Below are 27,061 nucleotides of genomic sequence, written 5' to 3' on the forward strand. Positions count from 1 at the left end.
AGAGATCATAGTATAGAGACTCATAAGATTAACTATTTTTCTAGTTTTACCCTTCTTTTATAACTGGTGTTTATTATACAGTATTGAGAAATATAGAGCAAAACTAAATAGTAAGTAAGACAGTTATTATAACATGTTTAATTACTTCAAGTATAGGTTCTGCCAGTTTGCCTTGCTCCTTAAGATATTTAATATACACTTCACTATCGAGGGAATGGCATTTTTACTATTTTCAAACAATCTATGTCGTAATTATGTTTATGACCAGTTATTAAATTTGTTTCCGTGTGTTCAATAATAACACGAAAGAGATTAAAAATCGAAAATTTGCTTCGGTGCTCTTTTAGAAAATCATTTGTGACAATTGGTACTAGTTCGAAACTTTGTGGGCGCAAAGGGTTAAACGTATGAAGTTACTGTTAAATGAAAAAAGTACGATAAACTTATATTAAAATATAAGTTATTTTGCTATCAATCAGAATTATACTAACACTCAATTTCAATACAAATAACGACTTTTTCATAATATTGTTATTAATAAATTGAATATTTCACAGGTAATTATTTTTTGTTCCACTTGACGCAATCGTTCGGTGAGTATAATATTTTTATAAAATAAATTTATCCAAACTATGCACACAATTTTAATTATTCAACTCTAAATAGGAACTTGAAATATTAGCCGCCTACATAAGAGATTAATGTTACTCACCAGACCATTCTTCGATATGAAAACGATATTAAGGTATAAAAATTTAAAAACTAATACGGAAATGTTGATTATTTTATTAACATTAAACAAGGACGTGTTTAGTGTTAATTGAATGTTTAACAAGTACTTGATTTCGGCTCGAATTCTTTTAATATGATACGTTAAAATTATACGGTTTAGGATTACGCTGTGATTGTTGAATTGATCGAGTCTCAGTGATGTCGAATTACAAATAAATATAATCTAATAATATACGTGATTCTATTTTCGGTCTAGTTATTACGAAAATGTAATTATTATCCGAGCAAGCGTAAAATCCGTTCGTTTATATCAGTTACATGTAGCTGTACCCTTCACTGGGTAAACCCTTGCAATGTCCTTAAGCCCATCGGGTTTGATAGCATGAGTCAACTAGACACATTCCAAGCTTTCGCTTCAAATTTTATATCACTAATGAATTACATGTCCAAAACACAGTTATATCCCAATTAACTGGATCGGTGGACTTTGTAATCATTATTTAAAGCCCATAGTAGTAATGTCTTTGTCTATAGAATAATTTCTGTCTTTGCGTTGGCCATTGCTAGTAGGTAGTAGAATGAGGAAGTACTGGCAGTCAAGCAATACAGAATATATATTTATTTTATTATATTTTTAGTTCAACATTTGACCAATTTATATGCTTTTTACATTAACAAGTAACAGATAGTATTGCTTTTTGTTGTGTAATAAGGATGTAACTTCTCGATCAAAATATTTTATTGTCTTGTCTTTTAAGTGGTCTTTCATTTTGTTACTGTATTTTTACGTACAACTCAAAAAAATAATTGTTTTGCATGGAATTAATGTTGACATATTGTTGACGTCCTTATTAGTCGTTACGTGATTTTGTTTTATTTTTTGTGTAACCAATAAGTAGATTATGTTTTTCATGTACGTATGTAGCATGTTTAAATATTCACTTAAATGAAACTAGTATTATTCGGATTTACTAGGCGGATTTTTCTTTTTTTTTTTTTTTTTCTTGAGGTACTCCAACCGGCGTATTCTGTTTGCGATTTCCAGTCTGTACTGGTTCACATAATGAGATCTAAGATTTTCGCGAGTATTCATTTAAATGAAATTAGTTTTATTCGGATTTAAAATCCGCGTAGTAAATCCGAATAATACTAGTTTCATTTAAATGAATACTCGCGAAAATCTTAGATCTATGAGAATATTCACTCCCGAAAGTCACTGAACGTTTTTTAACGTTTGCTTCATTTCATTACAATGATTTTAGTCTATTTAGTTTTAAATTAAATTGCCTTAAAACGAATGAGAGACAAAAGGGAAAATAGTCTCGAGGTACTAATATGTTTAGTGTTTAAAAAATAATTTTTAATGAACCAAACTAAATAGACTTAAATAAAAAAACATAGAATTAACTTTAAGTTCCACGCACAGCTTTGGTCGAGTTTATATTTGGTCTGAGGGGTTCTTCCCCATGTTTGAAAGCATACAGAAAATTTTATGTATTCCACCTTACAACAACATTGGAATTTATATTATAAAATTAAATGATGCGTACAAAAAGTGTACCCAAAAAAATACACGATAAAAACATTTAAAATCAACTTTTGTCGATCTAGTTACGTTTGTTTCGTTTGTCCGATCACAAAGCTTTATAAATACCAGACATCGAACTTGACTTTTAAATTAGATTTGTCAGTTGACAATATTTTTTATGACGTTCACAAAATGTCACATGATGAACTATGAGTTTCAAACAATATTCCTGCCGTTACAAAAACTAGTACAAGGTAGATGAGGTTTGTTTGAATTGAATGTTGGATGCATTAAATAATAAAATGGTATTTGTTTGTTACGATCTATCAAAATGGTTTAGCTAATAAAATATACATAGAATTGATGTCTGAAATTCGTGATTTTTTTTGCTCAGTATTCATTTAACCTTCAAGATGCATTAACCGAATTAGGATTAGTGATTCTGTTAAAAGTCATTGGAAACGAAGTTGCCTGTAGTAGGTATTTAATTTGTCAAATTGCAGATTTAACCTTTAAAGCGATCTATATCGATATATGGTTTTTATATTCCCTTGACATTTCGCAACAGTAGTTCCTATAACACCTCCGTATTCAAATATTATTGCTTGACTTAATTAATATTGGTCAAATTATTGAGCAAATGATGGCTAGTTATTGGTCATTTGAAGGAATAATTACATGTATAATATATATCTTAAGTTAAGGTCAATTTATTCCGATTACGAGCGTGTTTTATTTAAGTAAAAATCAAATAAATTAATTAATAAAGTAAAGAAGATACGACACAACATACTAACTAAAGCACAATCTTTGCCAAAAAATACGAAATAGGTTTTTATATAAGATATTTTAAAGATGTGTCTTTTTTAAACAAAAAAAAATCTTATCTAAATGAATTTGAAGAAGTTCTCACTCAAATTGAGTTAAAAAAACTGTTTAATGGTTCAAAACGTCCAGTTGGTAAATATTTCGTGACTTCTATTGCATGGACATAATTATATTATTTAGTGTAACAGACGAAGTGAACGTAATGTCTTAACTAGTGTATCTGTTTTTATTCTCGCTTATTTTACAACCACTTGAAATTTTTCTCAAAGATTATCTTATTTTGACATACTATGTTAAATTCATTAAGCTTTAAATTCGAATATTTACATTCAATTATTCAAAAATAATGAATTCGTTTGGCAATCAAAGTATATTTGCAAAGCGAGTGGTCGAATCGTATTTGAAAGCTCATATGTAAGTTTAACGTGGTGATGTTATGTAGGTTACCGGCCGCCGATCGAGACTTAACAACTTAGTCCATTCCATACGTTCACCTCAGCGTTCACGCGTTCAGAATGTTCGTTGAGGAAATAATCCAAATATTAATTTAACAAAAACGAATTTTAAAAAATATACATAATATATGAGGTATTTTCAATATACATACATAAGGAGGAAACTTTCAAGTCAATGAAATTTAATTTTAAATCCAACCAATTCGAAATCACAGAAAGGTATATTTTATTGTATTCTATGTCTCATTTATACGTAAATAATTCGGTGCTTCTAGACTGTTCGTATTAATAAAAACTAGTACACATTACATTAGTTTCGAAGCCTTACTACAGGGAAGTATTCTATCAAGTGGTCTTTATCGAGGACGACAACTCTTCTTTTGTCGGACCGACTGTTCACCTTCTCTTCATGTGATATTAAATTTATTCGTTATATAACACAGCGTAAGAAGTTTTTTTTTGTTTTATTTTATATATGACGCTAGATATTGTAATAAAAATCTTTAAAAGATATCAAGGTTTTAGTTCCAGCATAGAAAATCATTATATTTTTTTACGTTTTTGAATTTTGCATTTTGGTATTTTATAGAGTAATATATAAATTAAAGGATCACGAGTTCAAGTTAAAAGTTATGATTCTAAGTTGAATACTGTTAATTAATAAACTCCAGTCAGCTTTGTAGAACTTGTTTGTTAGACCATTATCTTAAAAGTCAACACAATTACGTCGTATAAGTACACAATCACCGAGCAATCGAGTAAGAAATTTTAACTTGTAACACAATTTAATACATTGTATGAAGGCAAAGAACTGGTCGGGAGTTGAAAGATAAAATTTATCAAGGATTTTTTTTAAAGTTGAAAATAATTTTTATCGATTCGTTTCTATCAAATTTGTTACATTTCAACGTTATAGTCCTCTTATAATTTAATTATTTGAAACTAAACAGATCAACACATAAAAGCCTCTACATTATACACAAAAGACTTCTCAGTAATAGTATCCCAAATATTTCATTATTATCGTTCCTTTTTAATTATACATAATGTATAATAGTTTGCTATCTTCAAGGTTGGATAAAATACTAACAATGTTGACATAATAATCTGGTAGGTGGTGATGCGTGGATTAAGTTCGTGGTATATTGGGTTACGTTAAATGACACTTGGCGATCAGTTTACAGCGTTTAATGTAATTAAGGTCATTATATTTGTAACAAACGATTGAGTATTCAATGATTGATAAAAGTACGTGTCTCACATGGTCGTGTAATACATTTTAGTTAGTACTTTTCCTTCTATACTTTATAACTCGTAAATATTGAAGTGGTATTAAGAATTTTTTATCGGTTTTAGTCAATTATATCTTCTTATTCTAAAAGAATAGATTTTAACGATAGGATGCAGTCAATAGATTACTGATAGGTCATAAATAAATAGAATTACAACAATCACATCTCAAAAGACATTTTGTCATATAAAGTACAATTGAAAAAAGTCTGAGAGTATTTGGTATGGGGCTCAAAGTTAGGCTTAACATTATAAAATAAAAAAGTGTTTTATTAAAACTTGAGATGTAAGAATAATATTCACGTGCGAGTATGAAGGACTCCCGTCCTTACTTTTACTTTACTTTACTTTTCCGTTTATTCATACTTATTGTTACTTGCCCGAACCATACTATACGAAAACAACTTAATATTCACCATATTAAAAGTAAACAAACCTTAAATTATATTTTTGTTAATATAATATCAATTTTTAAGTGTTTTTATTAAAAGTAATTGAACAATGAATAATATTAAAGAACAGAAATGAATAGTGTAATTATTTTAAATGTAAAAAGACCAAAAGCGTCAAAATGCAGTCGACCTTTGGAAGTATCTGTAATATTGAGACCGACAAGTGCCCTTTAAATCTGGACTCGTCGATTGATGTTACGTCCACAATACTTAAATATTTTCCTCGTTTCCAACAAGGATTGTACTACAGAGTATGGAGAAAATTGATACATAATTATTCCATGTCTATATGTAGGCATAAACGAATTTTTACAGTTTTTTGTTGTCTGTCAGTCATCTGTTTGTAACTAATTTATAAATCATTATATCCTTATACCCTTAAATGACCCTGAGACAATCTTACAAGTTCCTTAATTCTATGTAATTACAATCAACTAGTTTTTATATACTTAATGCAGCTGCTGAAAACAAAGAGTTACTTTAAACTTGTAAACTCGTAATTACAAGCTTTAAATATATAATATACGTGTTTAGAATTTGAAAAAAAAAAACTATTTTTTTTAATATTTTCCAAAAAAAATGCGGATTATTTTAAGTTCTATTTGTTTTGATTTAGAACGAAATCACAAAAACAGAAAACGAAAAAGACGTCGCATTGATTATTTTAATGCACATTAATGATCTCATATAAATCCTTGTTAAGTACAGTAATAATATGTAACTCGAGGGGAAATTTTTGATTCTGTCGTTTAAAAGATCAAAGTCATCTCACGTTAAACGTCAACCTTGGCAAAATATTAAATAGTTATTTTTTTACATAGTGATCTTCAATTGAATCACGATCACAGATGAGCCTTGTACCACTTCTGTTATGACCATCTCCTTTCTATATTTAATAATAAATTCCTGAGTAATTCAGAATTAACAGTATTTTAATTGTAGAGCAATTAAGTCCATGTTAGACGTGTTGCTGCTATTGCCTTAGTTGGTAAAATAAAATTAGTATATATTGTGTACCAAAAAAATACGCTATTGCGACAGTGTTAGCCACACAAAAAATTCCAATTTAAAATACATGAGACTTTTACATGTGTGAAGTAAAAAAAAAGGATAATCATAAGTCTTTATACTAAATAAGATTATTGCTTTCAATTTATGAAATTATTTCTTTTTAATACGCAATATTTCGTAACTAGCGTAACACTTGCACATGAACTTAGACATTCTCTCAGTTAGACTTTCAATAGATCTGAGTAACACAGTACGATATATAGGGATTAGATAACAACCAGGCCAATTTTAAAAGGTCATAACTTCCTGCTAGAAAGCAATTTATGTAATGTACTATAATTGAACTTCTTATCATCCTTTTACTAAACAATAATTTTTAAATTATATTGTAATTGTGTCGCAAATAAAACAAATATAAAAAATAAATGGATTACGTAGTAACTTTTAAACTATTTTTGGCTTTTCTGTTGCGACTACCTTTGGGAGTTTAAATAAATAAAAAAATCTGGAGTGCCAGGAAAACTTTTTTTAATACCCAATTTCAATTATTGGTGTGTTAGAAAAGATAATATTATTTCAAAAGCAACTATTAAGTTGAAACGGCTTATTTTAAACGACGGCCAATCGGGGTAGATTTTTGACAACTGACAACACTATATTGGCGATTCACAAATAACGATCCGGTTAAAGTATAGAAAGGGCGAATTAACTTTAAAAAATACTATAGTTAAAAATAATAGAGAGTAGAAATTCTTTACGTGCTTGAATCGAACCGTCTCTCTTGCAGAATAATTATACATACTTTATTAGAAATTTCGCAATGTTAGAAAATCTGCATAATTAGTATTGTAAATGTATCCTTATAATTACAGTTTCTCTAATTATATATTGCGATGGATGCAATCATGATATTATTAATTTTATTTGGTAATATCCTTTTCTTTTTTATTAGATATTCATTATTTATCATTATGCTACTTACGACCTCATAAGGGTGTTGACCTTTTAAACTAATTTATTCCTATAATATTTAATGCACTTATTAATACTATCACAGTTATTTTTGATATTAATTACATAATCAGAGCTTAGGGATGTCTCGAAAGATGGGTTTCTTAGAGTTTTCTTACACTAACTCTGTAAGGAAATGATAAAATTATCAAAAATATATTATTTTGTAACAAAAATAATAAACATCTCATTTAAATTTAGGAATAGCCATCGAGTGGGCGACGTGATTTTAATCTATTTGTTGTTTAAACTAATATAATATTAATCGAACCCTTATACGTAATGACCGTTTCGTGGGAGAACACGATTCACATTAACGTATCAGATTGAAGGTTGGCAGGTCATCCTTAATGGACTGTTAGTGAGATTAACAAAATATATCTATAGATGATGTTGTTTTATAATTAATTTGATTATTATTATAACGTAATATGTAAGGCCATTCATAAAAAAGTATTTTAATATATAAGATTAATTGATATGATGAAGTAATCTTATAAGGCTTTCGGTTTTGATGATGAGAATTAAAGTAGATAAAATATTTTTTTTATTACATCATAAAGAATAATATTGATATAAATTTTCATCTGATATACATATGTTTATTGTATAACGCTATATGTAAATGCTTTAATATTCATACCATAAAATATAATATATATTTGCATACTGACGTAATAAGATCTCATGGATAAATGTAAATATGGATACTTGAATATCTACATAAAGGGATCGTGTTTAATGTTCCAGCGTTTAGTAAAGAAATTAATATATTGAGTTGATTTAAAGAATATTCATTTATAACTTGTATATTATTCTTGGTTCCTGTCGTCACTTATACCATTAATAGAACAAAAAAAAGGGCTTTTGACGAACCTTTTTTCTGATTTAAGTAAGTAGAGGAGAAGAAATAATTTGCTCAAAGACTATCGATTTAACAACCGATATGTTTTATTTACTTAAAGTGTTTATACCAAAGAAACTGTTTTTCTCTTTTTCAAACTGAATATTCCCTTTATAAAAAATGAAATAAATATTACGTAATCATGCTTTTAGAGTTTTACAGTATTCTTGCCGGTCGCCGCCTATAATGTTTAGTTCAAAACTGTTTATTGCACTTTATTAAAGTTACGTATTCTAAATTGCATCCAACCATCTCTATGGGCAGAAGTGAATGTGCACTTATGTAAGTATGTTATTGAACTAAAAATAACCTATTGAGAAGCTACACGACTTTTGATAGTACTTGACGGATATTCGGAGTTAAGCCATTAAATTACGTTACGAAAAATTTTATGTTTAATTTTAATATTTGTTTAACATACTGTAACAAGTAGTATACTCGTACTTATATCCCACAGTACTCATTATTGAAAGCACTAAATCTATACCGCTTTGGTAACCCACATTAAGTCTGCTAAGACCTGTTCTTAAAGCGCTACAGTTGCCAAACGTTTAACCTAGTCAATCAGCTACTAATTACAAAACTGAGAAATATGAGAGCTCATTGTTTTAAATGCATTTTGCGTAATATCAGTTTTGGAATAAAAAAAAGTTTTTTGCAAATTAGATTATGATCCGCGACTTTGTTTTACTTGAAGCTTGATATGTATTTCACGAAAATAGTTATATTTACTTGAACAATTGTATCCTTAGAACTTAATAGCTATAGTTATATAAGAGTATCATTAACGACATCTTCTTGAGGATTCATATTTAGACGCGTGTCATTTCCATTATCCACTGATAATAATCCATGAAGTCATTCACATTTATTTATAAATAGTATATAACTTTATTCATTTTTTGTCACAGCTATAACAACAATATAATTATTCTGTCACAACTTATGACCTTGATAATGCGAGAAGGTAAATAATACAAGTTTTTATGTGACTCGCGTGTGGTGATAATGTTAACTGTTTTGTTTTAAGTAAACTGTTCATAATTGTCCTGATATTTGTTATACAATTTTATTTTTAACTTTACTTTACTTGGCCACAGTTTGTGTCAAAGATTTTTACCTCTTTCGTCTCGTTAAGAGTGTAATAAATCAATTCTTGGCCCCATTGAAATGTAGAACAATAACTTTACGAAATTGCATATTTGTGATAACAGAAGAATACTAATCACAATTCTGTTATTACCAAATTTCTATTGTAATAAACACAAAAGATATTTCGTTGTGACCTAGATTCAATAACATAGACCAATGCAAGTATAAAAGTCTAGTCCATTAGGCAACAAATGAGCGTTTTCTTTCTATTTCATATGCAAATGTACAATTTAAAAGTTGCATTTTTCTATTCAAACATCTCATCGTATTTCAAAGGTACTTTCTTAGACATTTTAAACATTGAAATCTATAAAATTATTTTACTAGTAATAATTTTATAATTAAAAAAATATATATTAATTCTGTATTTTTGTTTACTTTTTTTAACACTTTAATTCTTGTGTGTTTTTTTTTATTTTCGTTTCCAAGTGACTTCTGTTTCCAGATTTATTTTTTAATTATTTATTTCTATAATTATCATGTTTGTTGGTTATTATACGTTTCATGATGTTATGCAATCAATTGATTAATCAAACTTTATGCAGGATTTGAAGATATTAGTGAAAGTAACCAGAACATATTATATATAAAACTTTTTATTCGCTACACTCACAGTACAACCTCTATGATCGCTCAAGCTTTGTGTAATATTTACAGTACAACAGTCTTAAATTATAATATATAATACATTATTTAAAATTTAAGCTACAGAACAATTTGATTTAGACCGTTTATACAGTATAGTATCTCGTTGATAAATAACAAAAGAACCATACCTTTCATTTAATCGTATATTACACAATGATGAAGATATATCAAAGAGAGCGTGGTTGCTAGAGCGTACCATATATATATATATATATTATTATTCCGAGGGAAATCTCGAATAGCGACGATCTTATCTAAGACACTTGTCACGCTTTACTTAGATGAAGCTATCAGTTAACTTTTAAGTAGTTAAGGTCGCGTTACACAGTCCAAATATTACCCTAATATGTGTGAAAAAATGTGTTGGGTGATGTATGTCAAGCTAAATGTGTGCTTTTAAAACTGCATTATCTCGTATTGACCTAAAAACCTCAAATAAGGAATTCCCATATAAGGAAAAGTTACTTATTATTACTAAAAAACCGTTAAGTGTAATATTATTATTTAACTTTTGAATATTGCAGAAATACGGATTTTAAGAACGATTTTAGGACGAAATTAGTTATGTATATTTTCAATTCAATATCCGTCGCCAAATGTGGCAACAGCTATTAGCCATCCTTGGCTCTCCACTTATTTCAAATTAAACCTTTCACTGCAGTGCGTTACTTTTCAACATTCTAGCTTTTTGAATCCGCATTATATTTTGATACAATTTATTTGGACGACAAAATAAAAAAAAAACTTCGTACATTTTTTTGTATATTTTGAAGCACAATAAAAGTACAAATGTATTACAATATTATGTCCTATTAAACGATTCTATAATTATAGTATTTTAAATATATGGTTATCATATGTTTATCATATGTTTATTTTTCGGTTACAAAAAATGCACGGTGAGGTGAGAGAGCAAATAGCTACAAGGTATCACTCATGAAAACGTAGCAGACAACCAGACGGAATTATTTAGCATTATTATTTATTTAATATATTTCAAGTATATAAACTAAGTAACTTAACAAACGTTCAACATCTGTAGTTGTTAAAAAGTTTTCCGTTGTCTGACTCTACCAAGAAATATTGCCTCTAAAGCCATTTCGTCATTCATTCAATTCAAAAGACTTCGATTGAATATGAAATAAGTTTCTTTGGCGGTTTTGGTATGCAGAATTTTATAAATATAATTAAATTGCTAAATCCCTCGACCTTGTAAGTTAGTACAAACAAATTGCTACATTTACGAAGAAAGCCGACTGGTTTAATACGAAAGTGACATAAACCGGTTCACTTTCGCTTGAATCCGATTCCCTATAAGTGCACCTAAATTAACTTTTTTATAAAATTGTAAGTACGATACAAATGTGCACATATTAAACTTTTAATATGAAGAAAGTAATTTAGATTCGGTTTAGTTATATTTTAAGTAATTTCAAAAGTGTGTTCCGTTTTATAGGAAAGAAAAATTATAGGAATAAAAATTAACTTATCGTTTAATTATGGAAATGTCTCAGTACATATATATTATATTGTATAGTATAAATTTTCATAATATTAAGTACCTTTGTAATAATATCGTTATATTTATTCGTTGTTATTCGATTATATTAATAACATTTCCAGATATTTGATATACATATATTTAAAATTTAAACCAGGTCACAGGTTTTTGCGTGTATTTTTAAATTTATTATGTAAATTGGAAATCAAATATTGTCCTATATGGACAAAATAACTCTGTACGAAACAACGGAAGCAATGAAGTTTTGCAAATTTATTGACCATCCGGCTAGTTACTTATTCACTAGTTTTCTAATTTTAGCTCAAACTGGAATTATATTTTTAAGAATTTCATACTGCAATATTTAAATAAGTCAACATATTTTTTATTTCTAAATGAAAATTCAGGAATTGATATATTTTTTTTAATTTTTGACATTTCAAAAGTAATTAAAACAGGATTATACCGTAATTTTTTATCTAAACACAATACCGGAAGTTAGAAAGATAATTTAATTAAATTATGGACTGTCGGATGTTACATGGAGCATAAATGTCAAGAAAGCCGAATATAGTTTCAAAAATATCAACATCTTTGTAAAATGCGGGCATGTGTCATTGCTGGTAACGCTCGTGCGGAAAATTGTCCCTCGTTTAGTTCCAAATGATCCACCGAAGCGAACGAAACGAACGAACTGTATTTGTGAAATATCTGGCTACGCTAATCCACTCCATTGTTTATTTTAAAACCCCCTTTGTTGTTTGCTTTCTCGTTACATAAGACAAATAAGGTATTGTTTTACTGCATTCCTGTTGTTTTTCGGTAAAAAAAGAAAGCTGACATAATGTCAGCACTATGATATTAAAATATTCATACAGATGATGCTCAAAATATTAAACTCAGAGCTTTGATTGATCATCATTCATATTGAAATGCCAATAAGTTATTGGATCATAATTTATATAATTTGTTACACAACGGTGTAATCCGCGGACTGATTAGTGACGGAAGTCTTGATGTACTTCTCAACGGCTTATGTATCGTGTGTATGAAACGTTCAGATTCAGTCACGAATTGACCGCCTGTGTGATATAACGATCAGATAACAGGTCATCGTCATCCTTTTAATACGTTAGATTTTAATATCACCTTTCTTTATCATAAAGACCTAATAGATTATTGGAGATAACATTTAAATAGTTAATACAAATAATTCCTTATGTCATTTTAATTATTATTATTCAGTCAGTACGTACAAGTGATATGAGAATATATTTTACATTGCTATTACGTTTCTTTATCTTCATATTTTATTTTAAAATGATTGATTGAGAACAAAAATACTCTCTGCAATTTTAGAATTTGAGGATAACTTTGGAGATTAAATAACATGGACACAATACGTTATTGTGAGAAAATATTTTTTCAGTCTTAAATGCTCTTCTGTGGGCATATAATTTTACATATTAAAATGTCTTTTTAAAATGTTACATTTGAGCTCATGCTACAACAAGGTCAAGTGCTTGTGGACACAAACCCTAAATATTTCAGTTGCAGTGATCTGAATTATACTTAGGTAACATACTTTGATTTGGCCATATGTTATGTACTTATTTGATTCGCCCTTGACAATACTAAACGCCCTGCAAATAATTTTGCTGCTACAGAATTCAATTATAAAAAAAAAATTTAAATATAGAATTATCAATTCCTAAAAATCGTTGGTTTTATCAACATATAGAAGGATAAAATACATTCAGAGGCTTTTGGCGTATAGCTTTTTTTATATTAGAAAAGCTTACAAAATTTAATTTGGCTTTATTTTAATCGAATAAGTAAGTAAGTGATATGTTCTTTATGCTGGAAACTTGTGATTTATAAAATATCTTTCTATTTATAGGACTTATATGTTAATCGCTATAAAATTACTTTTTAATAAAATGTTACGTTATTAGTATTTCACATGTTGGACAAACGTAAAACGTTTATTGGAATGACTTAGTCTGCTGCAATAAATTGAGTTTATTATAATTGAAGATCTTGATTTGATATTCTTTTAAAACTAATCAATGTTGTGTAAATCTGTGATACGTTGATAAAAATATATACATTTATTTCTTAGAGCGGTCGTGAGTTATTAACAAAGACATTTTCGGTCTTGTTCTAAATCGTTGAAATTTATTATATAGAGAATGTGACTTCGGTAATACTTCTGCTAAAGAAACACAATGATAAGACTAACCAGTTTACCATGTAAGACATTTACCCTCAATCCAAAAAGTAATAAATAAAGACATTTTAAATATATGTCCTTACAAATATGGAATATCTAGTCCCGGATGTTTTCAAATGAAGTACAGAACAACTTGTCTTGCGACGTTAGGCTGTTGTAAGCCAATGGTCATAATTTCCTTATATTTTTAACCGTAAATCTATGAAAAATATAAAAATCTGTCAATATTTACACTAAGGAATCACAATCATATTGTAGTGTTGTAATAAATGCACTGTGTTGTAACAAGTTACAGAAAAACGACAAGGACAACGTTTAAGGGTGATATACACATTATAAATATGTTCCACAATAACTTTGACTAATGATATTACTGATCTGCTATATTTTATGATCAATTAAAAGCTTTAAGTCGATATGATCTTTGAACAAAGCATTATTTAGTAATATTTAAACTGTTGTTTGTGTATCGATATCTAACAATTGATAACATAAGCGATACAAAAAATGTAAGTCATTAATCCATAAATTGTCAGTTTTGTCCTTAGCTATATTAATCATTCAGATAAAATTTTATTCGTGGGATATATATTTCTGCAACGGTCAGTTGTCGACTCCGTCGGACAAACAAAAGGTTAAAAACGAGTGAAAGGCGCAAGGACTTGTAGAGTGACAATTATACAAATAATAATTATTGTAGATGTAAAGTTGTATAAAGGCTAGCTGTTATTATTATTATGAAGTGACTAACTGGTATCCACACGTGTTATCTTTTGATGTTTTTTTCTTGTTTTAGAACGATAAAAAAACGCTACTAATGGGGTAAGGCCCTAATAACAATACAATACAGTCTCTCATCAATATTGTTTGTTTTAAGATGCGGAATAAAATTGGAAAAAAAAGATAGCAAATCTTTGTTTTATTAAGGAGATACAAAACTAGAAAGGATTTTATAGATGAGAAAAGGAATCCGGCAGCTTTTATTATATTATTTATTTTACTTAAAACATTGCATACATTAAAAAATTCTAAGCGTGCACACACTGTTTACTGTCAAAGTTCAATTAAACCTCCATTAATTAATTATAAAAGAAAAGACTAATGTTAAGGTCTTGTTAGATAACTTTCTAATAACGTGACACTAATATCACGGCCTGTCGATCTAATCTATCAAACATTGTTACACCGTCTGTGAATGATTGTGTCGTGACAGAACTAAAACTAGAACCGTCCACATGACCTAAATTAATTATGTGACAATTCATTAAAACAGTTTATCCTTTATTTATTAAAGCGAACACACGATAAGTATTTAGTACTTGTTATATTACAGATAGGTATGGTAACTATAATGTTAGTTGGACTAAAAATTTGGTCACTTTTATAAAAAGAAAGACTCAAGTATTAGTATAGTTTAGATACAAACAAACAATTTCAATATTTAAAATTAATATATTTATGGAAAAAACTCAAATCGGCAAGTTTACAAAACAAGCACGTTATAGGAAATATTTCGTTTCTATTGTGACAAAGTCGTTTAAATTTTCATTGAATTTTATTAGGACATTAAAATAGTTTCCATTCACCGTTTCATTTAATAATAATGAATACTTTTGGATTTCTGAACCGAATTAATTTACCATAAAGTATTGTGTTACAATATTGCCCCTAATGAGATCCGAGACTTTCGCGAGTTTTATTCATTTAAATGAAACTAATATATTTCGGATATATTACGCGGATTTTTATCGGATATTTTCGGATACACTACGAGATGCCCGTCCGCCCGCCCCTGATCACGGTTGCTGAAAAGTAATCGAAACGTCGGGATTATGTAGTTTTAAAATAATAATAATCCGCGTAGTATATCCGAAATATATTAGTTTCATTTAAATGAATATTGCCCCTTCTATTCTAGCAACGCTACATTTATCTCCCGCTGAAGTTATTATTTACCCGTTATGAGAAAAACACGTGTGCTTACTTTAAAATATTAGCCGATCTAGATTCTTAACGATTTATCACACGATGTGACCTTTGATATCAAGCGGGATAATATAGAACAATCACTTGTCCTTAAGGGAAACGGAACTTTGTAAAATATCATAAAAAATTAACAATGAAAGGAAAAAAATAATATTATATTCTACTTATTACATTACATAAAAATAACGTAATAGATAAGCGCTAAAATAACAACGCTTAAGTTAATGATCTTTTAAAAGGCAACTAAATTAAGACATCGTTCATAATAAAATGAGCATTTAAAAATATATTTCCGTGTATTGTTTAAATTAATCATAATGTACTTTCATTGTATCTGTTCCTAGGCGTTTAAAACTGAATTATAGATTTTATGGTAGATGAACATAGCTAATGTTAAGGGTATTGTGTTGGATAAATATATTATTTTCTATTGTTTAATTTCCCATACTGGTATATAAGGAGCATTTCATTGTCTTTAAGAAATAATTTGAGAGATATTGCTAGTAATAGATTTGGTGGTATTTGTTTTCAGACTGATACAGCAAGAGTTAGCCGGCGCTTTCAAAAATCAAATAGAAGTTTTGAAAATGCCAATAAAACAGAAAATGTCGCTACAAATTCAAGATCCCAGGTATCCAGAAGGAGAGAAGAAAGTATAGTTCGGAATAAACCAAACGAAAATGTTTCTCGAACGAGGAGTCGCAGTAAGCCTTCCGAGGTATCCTCAACAAATACACCTCAATTACCAACAGAAGCAATGGAGCAATTTGATTCCAGAAAATCAAATAACCGGTTACGTAGTCGTCGGCCAATTATCGATGAGGCAAATTTTGATACAACCTTAAATAGAGATAAAAGCAAAAGCAGGCTACGACAAACAAGTAGATATACCACAGCTCAAACAGCTCAACCAACACTGATTTCAGAAACAGTAACATATTCAGAACCATCAGTTAGAACAACAACTAAAGTTACTAATTACGATGATACTTCAAGACAAACAAAGGAAACTACCAACAATCAGTTAAGGAGGAGGAGTTCAACACTACGGCCAATTGAAATAACAACTCCTTCAAGAATTCGCGGTCGTATTAATACGCGTACTGATACAAGACCTTTAGATTTGGAGGTTTCAGGAACAGCAAATGCACTAATTTCTGCGCCGAAAGATCCTCTTAGTGGTGAAAATAGAAACTCAAGAAAATTACGATACAGGACAAGACAGTCAGAAACGGATACAAATTTAACCGGGGAAGATGTATCGTCCGATGGAAGGGAGAGAAAGTCTAGTCAAACCAGAGCATATTTCACTAGTCAATCAGTTTCAAAAAATATTTTATCAACATCCACTGAAAACATTGTTGAAAAAAGTAGAAATGAAAATACAGCAAGAGCAACTAAAGTCGTAAAGCGTCCTGTTTCCCGCAGAAAAACGAATAATGCCCTCAAGATAGAAAAAAGAAAATTATCAGATGAAGTTACCGATGATGACAACTATCCTGAAACTTTTAAAGCATTGATTCAAGCAAAAAATGCATCGGTGAGTAACATCATCTGAATCATTGAGCTTGGTTTATAGACGAGTAAAATAAATAATTACACAAACTAGAACAAATGTATATCGTGTTCTTTTTTAAATAAAGACTGCATCAGTAACAGAATTCCTGTTTGATTCATGTTACTAACATTGCTCCACATACTAACTAGTACATACGTGAATTTTCTACAACATCAATTAAATTTAAATTATCCATGCATACATATGACATTTAATATTGGCAAAAAAAATTTTCAGACACACACCAGCTCTCCACCCAGCGAGAGTTTGTCCGTGAAAGCATCTCAAAAAGTCTTTCAAACTTTAACAACAACACCTAAGTCTTTTCTCACAACACCTGAAGTAGAAAAGCCAACCTCGGTAGTATAAAGCGTAAACATCATATATCATCTGCTTGCGATATCACTTTATCACTTTTCCGATTTCATTACGCATCACACTGGTTATTAATTATTAAAATCATAATTATTTCATCAAACTTACAACTGCCGATTTATTTCATTGTGATGTTATCATACAAAACCTTTAATGTATTATTAAATAGATAAAACTACATTTCAGCTCCGCAGTAAATTAAATGCAGAAGATGATAAAAATAATACTGAAAGTGATATCGTTGTAAGCGTAAAACCAATTGCAACGACAACAGAAAATTCTAAACCTCCAGAGTATCGATTAAGAGGAACATACACTCCGCGAAATAAGATAGTTAATAACTCCTTTCCTCCCGTGATACCGTCTTCAACAGTAGCTGCGTCAACCCAAAGGCCGTATAAGTTTAGCAGAAAAGCAAAAGCAGTTTACACAGAGGGCCCTTCGGAAGATAATACTGTAAAGCAAAACGTATAGAAACGAATGTTTTTCATAAGAAACCAATTATCCGTTCATCATTTTATCCAAAACGGAATTTTACAAGAAAAAATAATATAAGTTCAGAAGTGCCCAAAGTGACAATAACAGAAAGAAGTAATGGTGTTAGAACATTCCACAGTTTTAAAGCTCGACAAGTTTTACCCAGAACATCATATTACTCTAGATCAAGAACAAGCACAGAAAATGTTGCTAGCACAAAGGAAGCAGAAGTTAAGATGATAATGAGGTTTTAATTTGCGGATAAAAAATTGAAAACACTGCCGACTCGCCTTTGATTTATACGTCTAATCTGGCCCTTACACGACACCAATAATCAAATATATTGACCGGAAAAAATGTTAGTAATAACTTACAAAACCGTTCATAATTAAAGTTAACAGCAAGGAATCTATAGAAATAGTATGATACGAAATAATTATATACTAGAAGAAGATAATAAACCAGCAGCAAGTATAGATTCTACAACACAGAATATCACGCAACGTATAATATCCTGTTACGAAAATAAAGAAAAGGAGCTACAAGTTCTCAACCGCCTATAAGAAACATTCTTACTAGGAAATTTAGTCGCAAAGTTGTAAAACAGAACGAAGAACCTAGCACGGTAAATCCAAAGAACAGAGACAGAATTTAAGAAAACAGTGACACTTTCTCTAAAAACGACCGAGGCTTCATCAAACGGCGTAAGTATTCTTTTGTGACTATAATTAATTTTCCAGTTCGTTATCATATCTGTTGTAAAACCATCTTACAAGATATAGCCGACAGTGATAAGCCAAAACATAAATTTAGCTCTAAATATAGAGCATCATATCTCGATAAGCCATTTTAACAAACCCACAGTACCTACATAACATCCACTGTAAGTAACACCACAATAAACCACATATGACTAAGTCATTATTATAAAACCAAACAAACCTCAAATAACATTCATACATATTTTCATTTATATAATCGAATAAACTTATATCATCATAACAACGGATATAATCCTCAAAGCCCCTTTATGAAATTGGTTTAAATATGTGTAAAATATGAATAACAATAAATGATGCTGTTATTAATTTTAAGATTTTTTAAATTTAAATAACTTTATTTCATATTATTTCTTATACTTCGTTCCAAATCAATTTAGCAGAACGGTATTAAAAAGTTCATTCAGCTTATCATAAATGTCCAGTGATTGTAATACACAGAATAAAAAAACAACAATAATATAAAAATAAAATTAAAAATATTTACTTAATGATAGTGACTCTTCAACGTGTTGCTTCATTTTCCGCGGCTTAATTGAATTTACAAAGAACCGATATTGAAATCTTATAAGTTATAATGTGTAAAGTAAAAAAAATATATTATATATTATGTCCCTACATCATTGAACATTTATAGTGTAAAAATTTTGTAATTTATTGAATTTATTTGAATTTTAAGCCTGAAAAGTATTTTGGATCGAAGTGTAACCGAATGAATTTGTTTTAACATAACGTTCTCGGTAGTATTAATTCCATTATCATATCCTAATACATTTACCGCTTCACATCATTCAATGAAGGTTTTCATTGCTTTGAGGCTTGGCTGAAATTCTTCGTGACTGACCATCACTTAACAAAATCCGTCGAAGAGCCTAATTGGTTCTACGAGGAAGATATGTTTTATATAACAACAGAACCGCTGCCAAGACAAAACTCAACATCGCTGACATGCTTGCACGAAACATCTACACAACTGGTTAATGATATCATTTAGATTTATTACTCACTTCATTGTTTTCACTTAATTTCACTATCATGATTATAGTTTTAAGTTTTATATAATAGATGTATCCTTTTTTTTGCATTTAAGAAATATTTTTAATTTAAATTATAATAAGTATAAACGTAATATAAAGTTAATGCAATTTTCATCCATTCAACGTCATTGATTTCATTTGGAAAGTTATTAAAATAAGGCCGGGTGCACTTTTGAGAAGAATTATATCATAAGTAGAAGAAAGAATCAAGTGTGAACATTGCCTGTTAATATGATTTACAAGTCCTTAATGTGTATATTGTAGGAATAAGGGCAAGTAAACAAAACAATTTTTGTATGTACAATAGTTGAAATTACCTATATCTTTACTTCATTTACTTGAAACTTAAGCTAAAAAATACATTATGCCCCATTAATAGTTCTAAATCTCCAAGTTTCTACACTAATAGGATGTTGGAAAACGGAGTACATAATTTTTTTTAATTCTCTTAATCTGCGGACGTGTTTTAAACCACGCTCCTATCCCTCCTCCTACTAGGAAGGTTGACATCCTTTCTGTGCTTACGTAAATGTTTGCGTGAGTATAACTCAGAAGGAAACGTAATCAAAGTACGCCCGGGCCTAAAACTTTAACTAAAATAAAAAAAACTGTTCATTCTCACTCATCATTTAGGTTCAATCATAGTGTTGTATTCATATTAATTAGATTAAATTATGTTTATGTCAAAAATTGTTTTACTATAATTTATGTGATATATTTGTTATTCTAAAATAGGTTTCTTGCTATCATATTTATTTAATTCCAAAAGTAATAAAGAGGCTTTGGTCTTTGCACCCTTTTACTGTTCACTCTATCAATTTCTCATGTTTCTTTTATCACTTTGTTCTTCTATATTTATGGGTGAGATAAATTCTTATTTCAGGTAGAGGGCGAAGATATACTTTTAGGGCTAGATTTGAATGAAATCTCTTTTACAAAAACACGAAGTCCATTAACCTCGGCTGATCTAAAACTTTCCGAGAGCCTGGCGAAACCATTACAAGTCATGAATGTAGAGGCGTCACACCATTCACCTTCAGTTACAGTATCGATTTTCGATGCTTTAGCTGAAATACTTACATCCACACCTAGACCTCGTATTTCCTCAACAACAGAAGTTACGAATAACCAAACACTAATTCAGATGTTAAGCAAACATTTGACGCCGTGAGTAACATAATAATGTAAATAGTGTCAGAGACTTGAGTAGTCCAGACCAATCATGACCAAGGATAACATAAACACTGTTCAAACTGTACAAATCACTGAACTGACTACACCGATTGTGTCTAACAGTATGCCCCTGTGGGATCTTTTACACCGTCACTTAATGGTGAAGATAAAAAAACATTATTGTGACTACTTCATCAATATTTCCTTCAACCTCTCCTATTCCTCCCCCTACCACACCTTTATCCGCACGAAAACCTTTTGCTATAAAGATTTTATATGCAGAAACTGAATCACCAAGAGACAAAATGACCTCAGAATCTACTTTACCTAAAGCAACGACTGACAATCCAAAAATGGTACATAATCAATGTTATTTAATAATAAAATAGTTTCCTCTGAATTAACAAGCATGCTATCAAATAATATCAAAAAAATAATACAAGATATGGATGATGGCAGTAAAGGTAGATTGTCTGTAGAGATGGCAAAGTTATTAAAATCCCTTATTCCAAAGCTGTATGAAAAATCAATATCTTCGAACATTGACATTGATACCTCTCCAAATACCACTCCCTATAGTTTAGAGGACATTAAGATACTGAAAATATAGTTGTAGGTGGGGACGAGGTTTTAAATATAAGTAGTAGTAATTTATTCCAAAATGTAGATAATACTATTGTAAATAGCACAGTAGAGACCTTCCTGTAATAATACTTTTTCACTTGAAGAAATTGAAGCACTGCGTCGACGCTTGGAGATCAGACTACTTTAACTAATAGCGAATTTATAACTACCACTGAAGGTTTCACTTCAGTTCGGAACCTTTTACGGAGGCTCCAAGCGTAGACGTTCTTGTAAATAACGACAATAGCGTTGAATTCATGAAAAAGATTTTACTAACATAACACCCAGTTCCTTTTCTTACCAATTTCGAATTAAATGACTTTAAGACAGTTGATGACTTTGGCCTTGCAAGTGTTAAGAATATGACGTCAATATACCAGAGCCCATTTTAAAACCGACTTCCAAACCAACTTCGTCATTACAAATTAGTGAACTTGAAGGTATTGATATATAGAAGATCCAAGCCAATTGTCCCGATTGCAACTATGGATATATCTAAAAAAGCCAGAGTTTTAAAATGATTGAGGACTTAATCCGAAATCACAATGAAGAGATAGCAAATGCTCCTTTAACTGAGCTAATTAACGACTCAACGAAATTTAGTTTTTCGAATCGTTTGAATGAAATCGTAAATACAATGACCACTACAATTAGAAACTTTGACATAAGCGATGAACAAGGTATGACTTCGACAACTGTGACAATTCTTCCTGAAACAACAACCCCTACAATCCCAGTCCTATATCCGTTCAAGGTACAAATTAATAACGACAGAGTCATCTGTAACGGACAAGTGTGGCTGATTTGACAGATACAACAACAATGTCTAATTCTCCCTTCATAAATATGGATACGACAGAAAAATTTAATCCCACAACTTCAACTGATGAAAGTGTTTATAGCACTGTTGCCTCTAGCAACAAAGATTTCACAACGTTAAAAGACAATGAAACAGTGACTATAAATGCAGACATTGTAGAAATGACAACATCATCTGGCTAGAGGAAACTACACTCGTACCAATCCAAACTACAGATTCAAACATGATGACCCAAATATTATTAGATTCCACAATTGCAGCAAGTACTGAAACAAATAGGGTACCTCAAAATAAGGATGAAAGGATTATTAGCAATGTAAAGAACGAACTCAATGTTGCTACAACGCCAGTAATTCCTAAAAAAGATTATGTTATTTTTGGATATTACCCAACAATACTGTGGTACGTAAAGATCCTAACGACAATGTTCTGGAGTCATTAACAGAAGCAAGTCCATACATCATTTACGGCGTACTACCAAATAACACAATAATACGAAAATTTCCTAATGGAACTAGAGTACCACGTATCATGCCAAAAATTGACATACTACCAATCAGCCCATGGAGTCTAAGAAATCCATATAGCCCCATCCATAACATTCCGGCCATTGTCAGACCGCAGTCTAATCCTTTCCGAGTATCCACTAATACTATGACATCCACAGAAACCTCAAATAACGGATCAGAAAACCGATTAACCACGACACTGTAAATAACCTACAATAACGGTATTGATTTTTGTTGTTAGTCTTAAAGCTGTGCTTGTGCTTCCTTTTATATGCCATTAGTCACTAGTTTAAAGTACAATTGGGAGAAGTGGTGGTGGTATAGTGGTGAATGAGTCGTGCCTTTTGCACCTTAACAAAATATCAACAAATCCTTGCAAGGCTTAACCTTCAATTTCATCATTGCAGATGTCTTCATCGGCACTAAACATAAAAGATAGCAGTTCTTTGGGTATAAGTACCACAAATATGCCGCCAGCTGAAAAAGCACTGCCTCGCATGTTTTGAGTTTGCGCACTACTACAATGCTACCTTCTATTGATGAATTTTGCTTAATAGCATTTCTTCGGCAATTAAAGAGGAGATGGTTTTATCCTCCATGACAAGTTCAACTAGTGAACCAAGAATATTAACACTGGATATCGATCCGGAGGTATAATAATTAAATCATAATTACACCTCAAACTCACCTAATACTTACAGCTTTATAACTGTATACTAACCTAATATTAAAATTTTTAGTTAAATAATAAGGGAAATAATAAATATGTATTTTTGGCAAAAATATTTTTTTATTATCTCAAGTATCAGGTAAGTGGTGAGGGTTCAAAAAAAAAAAAGAGAAATAAGGGCTTAAACTTTTTATTCGTTTATTACAGACAAAACAAATACGAACAGAAAAACCAGTGATGAAGTGGAAACACAGTGTTTAAATTTATTCCCATAGACCAAGTAACCGTTTTCTGACGAAGAATCGAATGTACTTAAACTTGCCACAAGTAAAATGCCTAATTCTTTGAATTCGGACATACAAATCAGTACAACTAGTTCTGTGACTGAATCTAGCACCCAAACACAAGTACAAATTAATACGGCAAATGATATTTCCACAACAATACTACCGTCAACCTTTTCTGAAATAAGTAGTGAAAGAACAACAATAAAACCTGAAACTACAGAAACAGTACCTACAAGTACTGTACCTCAAACGACTTTTTCAACACCAGGGCAAACACTAATTACAGTGGATGTGGCTACAACAGTACCTTCTGCATTTTCTAACGGAAACCCAACCACAATTACAGTGGAACCTATGACTCTATCAGATGTTGCTCCAACGTCAACAACAGTTTTCGACTGTCACACAAATATCGAATACTAAAATCTCTACATTAACTACAAGTAATTTAGAAACAGCCTCGTCTAATCAGAACGAAGCGGAACTTCTTCAATCTTTACTGCGGGAAATCGGAAGAAGCCCCAAAAATTTAAACAGTTTTGGAATCTCCAACCAACAGATACAATCGTTTTCACAAGCTAATAATGTTAGGGCGAAGAAAATAGAAACTACAACAATACGATCCATTGAAGATGACATTCGCCAGTTTGAGGAAGATACAAAATTACTCAAAGCACTTTTACAGGCTACAGGACGGAACCCAGCAGAGCTGAACCTGCCTAGTTTGGACAATATAAGGCAAATTGTAGGAGGAACAACTAGTACATTAGTGCCCACTACAGATAGAATAACTACAACTACTCAAACGATTACAACTACGCAATCGACAACAACTAGGCAACCAACCACTACTATGCATCCTACTACTACTACGCTATCTACTACTACCACACAACCAACGACTGCCAGACCTACAACAACAACTATCATATCTACAACAAATACTATACAACCTACAACCAAAAATTCACTTAATGAAGATATAAGAAAACTTCAAGAAGATACACAGCTGTTACAAGCGCTATTACAAGCTACAAGAAATAATAATGTGAAATTACCAATTATATCCGGAGTGACATCTAATGTGAGAGTAGCTTCAAATCCTTTTACTACGTCAATAGAATCAAATCCTACCACTAACAATGCTCGACCGGTTTACACGACGAAACCACTACCGATAATTACTACTCTCATGCCTGGAACTGTTACTGTTTCAACATTACAGCCTCAACAGCAGAGTGGTGAAGAGTTTGGAATATCAACAACATTCCGACCGTTTAATGAACGTTCAACGACAACCACACGTGCTATAGGCGATATTTCTACAACATCGAGATCAGCAAAATCTTCGCAATTCATGCTTACGACTGAAATTCCTAGCACATCAACTTTTTCGGACGCAGAAGATTTAGCTTTTTTGCAAAATCTGGTGATTACTTTTTATAATCATATTTTATGCCTGAAAGCACACAATACGTGTTATTTTTATATTTAATAAATCAATTTTGTCATATAATTTTTAACTTTACAGTATGATATTTAAAATTTCAGAAATCCGTACTTAGTACCAAAACGGGAGATGTTGATCCAGAAACAGCATTAGCTAATCGAGTTATTGCTTTGGCTGTGGAGAAGAGTCTGAATGAAATACAAACGGGAAAAATAACAACAACAATGAAACCGACAACGACCACCAGAGCCACTACAACAATGCGTAGAACAACTGCAAGGACACTTCCAAATACTCCGTCTATAGAAGACGACATTAAACAATTTGAACAAGATACTAAGCTTTTACAGGCTTTGTTAAAAGCGACTGGACAAGATCCATCTAAACTAAATTTACCAACGCTACCACCTACCAGCGTAAGTGTTAATATAAGTTCACTTCATTAATGGCATTTTTTATATTTATCATTCACGTTTTTCCTTATTTTTCAGCAGAGACCGTTAGGTGCCACAGACTCAACTAAATCAGAAAATCCTACTACGGTAAAGCCTTATGGAGCAAAAATTGCAGTAAAAGATGAACTCAAGAATGAACAAGATGATGCTAAACTTCTACAAACATTAATAAAGTTACAAGATGCTCAGGAAACGACCACGCAACGAAGTAAAATAGCTTTGACTGGTATGTTATAATGAAAGCCTTTTTATATAAATGAAATTTGAATGAAAAAATTTGAAAATTAAAAGAAATGCATTTAGATCACGAAATAAATAGTTATCACTAATTTTAAAAGAAAAATATCTATTTCAATTTATGCTGTATTTTCACATTCAAGAGACTCATGTATATTAAGAGGACAAGAGTTATTTATTCAATAACATGATTAAGTTCCTAGAGCGCAGTAAATATAACCTCAGGAATATTATAAGCTAAACCAATCCAGTTTTATATTTTCGTTATATTCCTATGGACCTCGATTATAGGATATAGTTCATTTTAGAGTCGTAATTGAATATAGTTCATTTTAGACTCGTAACTACTAATTACATTAAAGTATTGATTATTCATATTCTCAAGTAAAATTTTTATCAATCTATCAACAAAATGGACTATAAAAATTTCAATCTGCAATTGGAAATACGAAACAACATTAACGTATTAATTATCATAGTATTGGATTTTTTAAGGACAATCAAGTGACGAAGCTTTGAAAAAATTACTACAACAAGCTCAACCGGCGGGAATGTTATCTGAAGCGACAAAATCATCAGTTTCATTAAGTACCGAATATGGAAATAGCAACGACGCTTTACTGGCAGCACTTCTGAAGGAGCAAGGTTTTGGGCCAACTACGGCAAGTTCTTTGGATGAGCAACTTCGATTGGCTGTTAGTTCTATCATTCTTCATTTTATCCTTAGTGCACATTGATTAAACATTCATTCACTAATAATTCAATTTAACATCTGCTGATTTTTAAGTCAAGTTGTTGATCTTCTAATCTTGATCCTTTATTCGTTCATTCTTTACCTATTATAATTTATATCTAAATTTACATTTAATAATTTCACAT

The 27,061-nt window shown here is 30.5% G+C and overlaps 1 pseudogene; it reads left to right on the forward strand.

The window, feature by feature from the left end:
* LOC116766347 (mucin-2-like) overlaps positions 1 to 27,061 on the forward strand; it is a 48,181-nt pseudogene that overhangs the window by 17,701 nt on the left and 3,419 nt on the right.

Source organism: Danaus plexippus, chromosome 15, assembly GCF_018135715.1.
Source record: "Danaus plexippus chromosome 15, MEX_DaPlex, whole genome shotgun sequence".
Classification (NCBI taxonomy): domain Eukaryota; kingdom Metazoa; phylum Arthropoda; class Insecta; order Lepidoptera; family Nymphalidae; genus Danaus; species Danaus plexippus.